Source organism: Oryzias latipes, chromosome 18, assembly GCF_002234675.1.
Source record: "Oryzias latipes chromosome 18, ASM223467v1".
NCBI classification, from domain to species: Eukaryota; Metazoa; Chordata; class Actinopteri; order Beloniformes; family Adrianichthyidae; genus Oryzias; species Oryzias latipes.
Genome location: NC_019876.2, coordinates 25,678,760 through 25,689,066, shown reverse-complemented (window position 1 = coordinate 25,689,066; position 10,307 = coordinate 25,678,760). Strand labels below are relative to the sequence as shown.

General features: G+C 37.3%; 1 long non-coding RNA gene across 3 annotated transcripts; it reads right to left on the bottom strand.

The window, feature by feature from the left end:
* Positions 1 to 4,912: 4,912 nt before the first annotated feature.
* LOC110013497 lies at positions 4,913 to 8,872 on the bottom strand. Of its 3 annotated transcripts, XR_002288633.2 has the most exons (6): positions 8,619 to 8,872; positions 7,862 to 7,927; positions 7,428 to 7,551; positions 7,196 to 7,355; positions 6,304 to 6,396; positions 4,913 to 5,693 (listed from the first exon to the last, which is right to left on the bottom strand). It is a non-coding gene; the product is annotated as an uncharacterized LOC110013497 (long non-coding RNA). The 3 variants fall into 3 exon arrangements; XR_002288632.2 differs by having other exon boundaries at positions 7,196 to 7,551; XR_002288634.2 differs by lacking the exon at positions 8,619 to 8,872 and adding an exon at positions 8,349 to 8,590 and having other exon boundaries at positions 7,196 to 7,551.
* Between the last annotated feature and the right edge of the window lie 1,435 nt (positions 8,873 to 10,307).

Here is a 10,307-nt window from a genome sequence, read left to right as displayed (position 1 = left end):
TTGCATGACTTCATGTAAAATGAATTTAGTCTTGCTACAGTACAATTAAATAATTCATTGAATGCTACTTCAGCCATGTACTTTAAAAGTGTCTGTTATGTTTCCTTTGAAGGTCATGAAATGCTACATTGGGCCAACCCTTAAAGAGCAAGATCCAAATAGAAAAATGTATCAATGAATCACAACACCATGGGAGTGATTTTACATGGAACAAGGGAGGTGGTGTCAGACGAAGTTTCCTGTTTTGTATCTTGGTGTCAAAGATGTTGGCTTTTTCAACATAGGAAGTGCACACTGAAATTTTGAGGCAAGACCGTGTCTTTAATATAGTAATTCAATACCTTTCACTGTTTACATTCTTCTAAAGATGTATTTTTTTATGATCATGTTGTTTTATTTTAACAGTTTCTCCATGCACTGTCTCAAAAAAAGTCTTTGTACTGGATTCCTTGCATGGCTCAAATGAGAAGGACTCAGAAAGATGCCAAAAGATTCATGTAAATTAAAAAAGAAATTTACAAGTTCAAATTGTGTTCATATTAATGCTGTGTAGTTAGGCAAGTTCCATGTGTTTTACAGGATTTTTTAGGTAAAACTGACTGACAAACCAGAAAAACAAAATGACATTATGAGAAAAAGGGACAAAAGTAGGGGGGTTGGATTGGTAGAAGCTGAAGGATGATCAGAAATGGCAGAAACATATCCCTTAATTGAGGTGCCCAATCCTAAAGTTGGAGAACATGGCCAGAGACCTACACTTTTTGTGTTTAAGACCTGGACAGTAAAGGCTGTTCAGAAGAAAATGGAAGGGGTTATCCCTCAGAAACAATCCAGAGGAACTGAAACTGATTATATACTGAAGAGAAAACGAGGAACAGCTGAGACAATTATTGAAAGCAGGTGAACACAGTCAAAAGCTACAACTGCTTTAAAATATGTACAAAGAACTTACATCAACATGTATATGAACTCATAGTTACATAAACATATGTAAATATATGTATATCAATATGCATGTCTATATATTTATATATTTATATACATATATATATATACACATACATATATTTGTATATAGATGCATGTATAATATATATGTATGTCTGCATTTAAAATATACATAAATGTTCGTACATATATATGCATATATGATATAGGTATGTATTTAGACATATATATATATGTAAATATACACAAAATATATATATATATATATACAGAGATATATTATATATATGCATATACATTATATTTCCACATATAAATATGTCAATATATTTATATAAAAAAAACGCCCCTCTCACCCTCCGCGGGTGGTTTCTCCTCCAAGCTCGGGTCCTCTACCAGAGGCCTGGGAGCTTGAGGGTCCTGCGCAGTATCTTAGCTGTTCCTAACACTGCACTTTTCTGGACTGAGAGCTCTGAGGTCTTTCCAGGTATCTGTTGTAGCCACTCCTCCAGCTCGGGGGTTACTGCCCCGAGTGCTCCAATTACCACAGGCACCACTGTCACCTTCACTTTCCATGCTTTCTCCAGTTCTTCTCTGAGTCCCTGGTATTTCTCCAGTTTCTCATGTTCCTTCTTCCTGATGTTCCCATCGCATGGCACTGCCACATCCACCACAACGGCTTTCCTCTGTTCTTTATCCACAACTACAATGTCTGGTTGGTTCGCCATTACCATCCTATCAGTCTGGATCTGGAAGTCCCACAGGATCTTTGCCCCTCTCATTCTCTACCACCTTCGGAGGTGTTTCCCATTTTGACCTTGGGGTTTCCAGTTCATATTCTGCACAAATGTTCCTGTATATTATTCCAGCCACTTGATACATATATACACATATACATATATATATACACATACGTATATGTATATTTATATATATATATACACATATACGTATATGTATATTTATATATGTGTATATATATATATATATATATATATATATATATATATATATATATATATATATATATATATATATATACATATATATATATATATATATATATATATATACATACATATATATATACATATATATATATATATATATATATATATACATACATATATATATATATATATATATATATATATATATATACATATATATATATATATATATATATATATATATACATACATATATATATATATATATATATATATATATATATATATATATATATACATATATATATATATATACATATATACATACATATATATATATATATATATATATACATACATATATATATATATATATATATATATATATATATATATATATATATATATATATATATACATATATATATATATATATATACATATATACATACATATATATATATATACATATATACATACATATATATATATATACATATATACATACATATATATATATATATATATATATATATATATATATATATATATATATATATATGTATGTGTATATATATATATATATATATATATATATATATATATATATATATATATATATATATATATATATATATATGTATGTACACATATACATATATATACACATATACATATGCACATATATATATATATATATATATATATATATATATATATACACATACATATATATATATATATATATATATATATATATATATATATATATATATATATGTACACATATACATATATATACACATATACATATGCACATATATATATATATATATATATATATATATATATATATATATATATATATATATATATATATATATATATATCTCAGACCTTTCAGTCCAAAAAAGCGCAGTGCTAGGAACAGCTAAGATACTGCGCAGGACCCTCAAGCTCCCAGGCCTCTGGTAAAAGACCCGAGCTTGGAGGAGAAACCACCCGCAGAGGGTGAGAGGGGCGTTTTTTATATATATATACACACACACACATATATATATTTATATACACACACATATATATATTTATATACACACACATACACATATACACACATATATATATATATATACATATATACATATATACATATACATATATGCCATATCAACATGCTGATTAGACAGCATGATTATTGCAAAGGTGTGCTTTAGACTACTCTGAAATCTTCAGTTGTAGCAGGAATGTCCACCAGAGCTTTTGCTAGGGAATTGAATGTCCATTTCTCCACCATAAACCGTCTCCAAAGGCGTTTCTGAGAATTTGGCAGCACATCCAACTGGACTCACAACTGCAGACCACGTGTAACCACACCAGCCCAAGACCTCCACATCCAGCATGTCCAACTCAAAGATCATCTGAGAGCAGCCACTTGGACAGCTGCTGAAACAATCGGTTTACATAACCACAGAATTTCTGCACAAACTGTCAGAAACCGTCTCAGGGAAGCTCATCTGCATGCTCGTCGTCCTCATCGAGGTCTCGACCTCACTCCAGTTCGTCGTCATAACCAACTTGAGTGGGCAAATGCTCACATGCGATGGCGTCTGGCACGTTGGAGAGGCGTTCTCTTCACGGATGAATCCCGGTTTACACTGTTCAGGGCAGATGGCAGACAGCGTGTGTGGCGTCGTGTGGATGAGCGGTTTTCTGATGTCAATGTGGTGGATCGAGTAGCCCATGGTGGTGGTGGGGTTATGGTATGGGCAGGCGTATGTTATGGGGGAAGAACACAGGTGCATTTCATTGATGGCATTTTGAATGCACAGAGATACCGTGACGAGATCCTGGGGCCCATTGTTGTGCCGTACATCCAACAACATCACCTCATGTTGCAGCAGGATAATGCAAGGCCCCATGTTGCAAGGATCTGTACACAATTCTTGGAAGCTGAAAACATCCCAGCCCATTGAGCATGTTTCGGATGCTTTTGATCGGCGTATACGACAGCGTGTTCCAGTTCCTGCCAATATCCAGCAACTTCGCACAGCCATTGAAGAAAGGTGAACCAACATTCCACAGGCCACAATAGACAACCTGATCAACTCTATGCGAAGGAGATGTGTCGCACTTCATGAGGCAAATGGTACTGGCACACCAGATACTGACTGGTTGTCTGAGTCCCCTGACCCCCTCAATAAAACTGAAGATTTCAGAGTGGCCTTTTCTTGTGGCCAGTCTAAGGCACACCTGTGCAATAATCATGCTGTCTAATCAGCATTTTGATATGGCACACCTGTGAGGTGGGATGGATTGTCTTGGCTAAGGAGAAGCGCTCACTATCACAGATTTAGACAGATTTGTGAACAATATTTCAGAGAACTGGTTATTTCGTGTATGTGGAAAAACCGTATTTTCACGACCATAGGGCGCACCGGATGGTAGGGCGCGGTCTCAGTCACGGGGATTTTTCTGTCTTTGACACAAACAAAAGCCGCACCGGGTGTTAAGGTGCGGGCACGTTAACGCCCTGTTCAGACCCTCAGTGCTTCTATAGTGGGTTCATAAATCATCCAGTCTCTTTTCTCTAGAGGAAGCATTTTTAATTTGTTACTGCTCTCCCTAACTAAATAACACAAACTGAATGGTCGCTCACTTGCGCGCTCTTGTCTCCCTTCCTCCTTACAAGCGCTAAAGACACACTGCACACACTGTAAGCCCGGATAAGTTGAATTTACTTAAAAAATTTGAGGAAACCGGTTGCCTTAAAATTTTTAAGTAATGGGTTATGAAAACTTGAGTACATTTAACTTAAATGCATGAAAGGGTGGAATTATTATTTTAAGTTTAAAATACTAAATGCCAAGTTGATTTCACTTACAATCTCTTGTAATATCAATTACATTGTCACATGAACTCCACTTGCTATTTTAAGTTGAAGTAACTAAACTTTTGTATTCATTGCATGTGTTAAACTAGAACGTTTAAATTAAGAAAAATATGCAACACAAGTCTTTTTTTAACTGTTTTATTTAAAAACAGCAAGAAGTTACAGGGTTGTTGTCCCTGCTTTAACAACTTTGAATCATAAGCCAGAAACAGTGGCAAAATGTGTCATTCATGCCCTGAACATCGCAAAAAACAAAGCACCATCATGCCAACATAACACTTATTGTCCTCAAGCATGTGTACATCATTATTACAACAAATCACATTAAAACTGTATTGTAACTTACACTCCTATCTGGGAAATGTTTTAGCTTTTAGTTGGTACTGCAATGTAACTAAAATACCCAACTCATTTGAAATTATTTTTTTAAAGCCTGCGTCATGGAATCTTGTGCAAAAAAAAAAAAAAAAAAAACAGTGCAAATACCACGGAACACATGTATCCCAAACTTCACACAACAATAAACATGTTTTCATAAAAGTCCAACATTACAAACTGTGGCAAACAAATCTAAAACAGTCGAAGGGCCATTTTGACCCGATATATGCTTCCAGCTGATTTTTCAAAGTTTTAATTTTGGGTACCAGCTCACTTTTAACCAGTTTGAGCATTACTTGCTGAATAAAATTGAAAGGGTTTTTCATGCACTTGGGGTAGTCCAGGTGTAGGGCATAGATCAGTCCAAAAAGGACACAGAAGGCCTGAGGTAGGTTTGACAGTTCATCCATTACCACAGACCCTTCCAAGATGATCCCTACTCTGGATGGGTTGAGCTGGGTATTTTCTTAACCAAGGCAGAGAATTCCCACTGAAGTTTCACTGTACGAGTCCTTCTCAGTTACATCCTATCATTGAAAGAAACATTGATAAGGAGAGAACATAAACATGCCAGTTAGAAAATGACTTTTGTGCAAAAAAAAAATAACATGTGACTGTTCATAATGAACAGCATTGTACAACATAAACCACACTGGAAGTAATTTATATTAAAAGGACAATATTGAATTTTTATCAAATGGCATATTCAGATCTGTACAGGTTGCAACACTTTGCCCAAAATATGTAGTTTACTGACTTTGAGTCACAGCAGTGCTGAATGTTTTTTTCAATGGAGCAACCAGAACCTAACAAGTGCAATCAGAACTCCCCATTTGAGTTTTAAACCCAAAAACATTTTCACAAGTTCCAACTGGTGCCAGTAAAGTTAAAAAACTAATTGGGAAATTGTAAAAAGATTCATTCAACTTTAGTTATTGGGAGCAATTTTCAACTTTTTCAATAGGACTGGGACTGAAAGTGAGTAAACTATCTTTGCTCTGCCATAAAATAGAGACTTAATGGAGACACTGATGCTGATCAAAAATTTTTGAAAATGAATGGCAGTTTTCATTAACAGCTAAAAAGGAGACAAAAGGAGCATGCACCTGCAACATTTTCAAAAACAAATTAACTTACAGAGCATGTTCTGAAGAAGGCAGAAGAATCATCCGCCAAGATGACAGGCAGTCCCCAAAGACATGGGCACCTGATGTCTGTTGGCTCAGTGGTCTGCAAAATAGTGGACACAAGAGTTGAAATATCTTGCTAAGGATACTCACATCAGGGTTTCCCATACATTCATTAATTTGTGGTGGCCTGTGTGTGTGTGAGCCTATGTGTGTCTGAGTTTGAGTGTGTGTGAATGTGAAGTGTGTGTGTGAGTCTTTTTGAATGTGTGTGTGTGTGTGAGCGAGCGTGTCAGTAAGTTTGAGTGTGTGTGTGAGTTTGTGTGTAACTACCTCCAGGTTGTTCTGTTTTGGTGTGAATGTGTCCACCTCCATCTCCATGTTTGTGAGTGTGTCCACCTCCATGTCGGCGTGTGTATGTGTGTGTGAGTGAAATTTGCAACAAGAAGTCTGTAGAGCGGTCATAGAAAGTGGAGCAATGGCATGGCAGTGTAGCAATAGCAATGTCTTTAAGTTATCCGACACTAAGTGTTGGCAGTGGAAATGTGTATTTGTCAATACAAATATATGATATATTTAATCCTTTTGTTGTGCCTTAATCCCCAAACACCACCACTAATATAATCTAATTATGTGGGAAACACTGCACAGGTATTTATCAAATAAATTCCAGAAATTCATCACAATGATTATGTACAAGAAGACAAAAGGAGAGGAAAATGGAGAGGACAAAAAAGAAAATTAGGTAATGAAGAGAGAAAAGGAGACGATTAAGGAAGGGAAATGAGAAGGTAAGAATGAAAAAGACAGAAATAAAAAGATAAAGAGCAGAGGAGAAATAAGAGACAAATTGAGATGAACAGAGAAGGAAAGATGTAGTAGACTAATGTAGTCAAACCCACCTTTGTCTGACGTAAAAGCTCAGCCAAAAGCTGGCCGGTAAGGCCTTTCTTCTTCCGAAAGATGTCGATCAACCTCGGAGAGAAACGGTCAAGTTCAAAGAAATTATCTTGCAGACTTTTCCCCACCACTCTGGAGAACTCGTAATAAACCTGAAACAAACTATGAATTGCATATGAAGCTAAAAACAAGAATCTATGGACAAATTGTATTTAACATTACAGTGACACATACATCTTTTTGTATTACACTCTGTGAAAAGAGCTGGCCATCGATGTAACATCTGGCTGATGGCAGGCTTGTTTTGGACAACTTCCAATATCAGGATACTGGTTTCAAAGGAATCTCTTCCTATGACCTGCAACACAATAAAACAAAGAAAATAAGAGACAAGGGAACTTATATAAGCTACAGTGGTCTATTGACCAATATACCTATATTTTCAAAGTAGCTAACATTAAAGATATAATGTAATTGTTAGGGGTGTAACATTATTGCTATATACTCAGTCATAATCCGGTTGCAATTCACTTTCTATTAAGTGCTTGGAGGTAAAATAATCACTAATGCAAAACATGTCGTGCATAAGACAATAATAAAATGAATGGTCAAAGTCATTTACATTTAACGTTAATACTAGGAAAAAACAATGCAATGTGGTCGCTTACACTCTTCTTCCCACCGAGTGCGTGTCTCTCGCTCAGCGTGGATCGGGCCGTGTCACCACCAAGATGCTAAAATTACAGGTGGAAAAATGTCTAGTTGAACTGGTTACAACAACAGCTTTACACTGCTCACAAAAGCTCCTCCAGTACGAAAAAAGGTATAACGTTGCGCTCCCATCCCCGCCGCCATGAATCATGTGCGTGGTTTTCGCCCGCGGCGCCTCTAATCTGAGAGAGGCAGTTCAAAGCCGGGCGGCGCCCGCTAAAACGCTACAGAGGTTAAAATTGTCCCGTTGAACTGATTAAAACGACAGTTTTCCAAGTTCACAAACAGCGCGTCAAGCAAAAAAAAAAAGTGCAATTTGGCTAGCTAATGTTAAGCCATCAAACAGGTGGTTACGGTCACGGTGATGTCCGTTGAACTTAAAAAGTACGTCTTTTTCTCTAAAGTTACGCATAAAAAGCCCCTCCGGTGATAAAAGTGACTTACTTAGCTAGTTGAGTACCTTAACGGGTGACAATGTTAATGTCCGTCGACGTCAAACTGATTCACTTGGACTTCTCACAAACAGCGCACCAAGTGAAAAAAAAAAAAAAAAAAACTTGTTGTAACGTTAGCTAGCAGGTGAAAATGGCTGCCGACCTGGATAAGCTACCGTCCTCCCACTACTCACCAGCATCCCCTTGTATCAACACACAAACACGGAATCAATAAGTTGAATGACTTAGGAGCAACGTTAGCTAAATCAAAGTTACTTACCGTCTGTGGCGAGTTTTTGCAGACTGGACTGTCCGGTGCGCGGCGAAAAAGTGACGTCTTCTCGGCAAAAAGCACAGATGCATACGGCGGCAAAGTGACAGCGATCATATTCCCATCATGCATTGCATGACTAAAACTTGAGAATTTTAAGCTATTTCACTTAAAAATTTTCACTGGCTCAACTAGGTCTAAAAATTAGTATAACATACTTACATCTGCTAGTAATGCAATCAAAACTTAACCGATTTGAGCCATGTAAGTACATTATACTTTAAATGTTTAATTAGATATGAAATCCGGGTTTACAGTGCAGAAGTGCGCCGCATGCCGTCTCCTTTCTTCCTTTCATGTGCCCTAGAAAATGCTGCTGCTTTCAGCACATACACATACACAGGCTTGCGCCAGTCTGTCTCTGTATTTCTCCTCCTATGCGATAGCAAAAACACCAGCTTAAAGCAGACACACAAACACGCAGGCTTGCGCCGCGCGCTGTCATAGCTCCTCGCTGCTGCTTTCAGCACACACACGGACGCGAGCAGCCAGTGCCGTCACTCTCCTTTCTTCCCCCACACACAGACACAGAACTGCGCCCATCAGACGTGTTAAAGTTTTCACGTTTTGAAGGAACGCATACAGAGGCCGCGGGTTCCAGCCCCGCACCGGACGTGTTCGAATTGTTTTTTTTTTGGCCTCGTGGCTTTCTTAACCTCTTCCGCCAAGTTTGCCAGGCCTCATAGCACATGAGATCTGTTAATAATGGAATTATTGGGATGGGACGGGAAGTTAAATGCAGGAAAATTGAGACTGTTCACGGAAGATTCAGCTCCTTTCACATAACTGCTGAATGTAATGCTGTAGCAGAAATGTATGCGCCTGAGCTCTGGCAGGATGGTGTTTATGTGAGGTGCTACTATGAACCCCGCGGAAAGAACAAACTTCTGCAGCCAGAGGTTCTCTGGCCCCAGAAATCACTCGGAGTGTGAATAAGGCCTCAGTTCCTGTGGGGGATGGCGGTGAAACCAGCGCCTAACCTCTTGTGTCATCTTACTCGACAACAAAACAGCTTGCGGATTGTATCATATAATACGCGTGGCTTGCGTACTGGATACAGTGTTGCTGATAAATCCAGTCGCTATGTCGTTGATAAGCTTTTGAATGAGTGTGATGTATTATGTTTGCAAGAAACTTGGCTTGCCAAACAGGACTTGGACAATCTGAACTCATTACATGTGGATTTTCATGGTGCTGGTGAATCCACCACTGATCTGAGCACCAGAATCGTTCGAGGTAGAATTCCTGGGGGCGTGGCTATCCTCTGGAATGTTAAGTATGATGCTGCTGTTAATGTTGTGAGACTTAATGTTGATTGGGCTGTTGGCTTGGATATTAACATTAATGAAAAGAAATTTGCAATTCTAAATGTTTGCATGCCCTATGAGTCTTATCTATTGGAGGACGAATTCTTGCACAAATTAGCATTCATAAAATCATATATTGAGGATAGCAGCTCCACTTGTGTGTTTGTTTTAGGAAATTTTAATGCTGATCTCTCAGATGACTAATCAATATTTGGTAATCATTTAACTTCTTACTGTGAATAAAATAATCTCACTTTTTCAAGTAAAATACTTCTCCCAGATACAAGCTTTACTTATATCAGTGATGCCTGGCATTCCACCTGATGGCTGA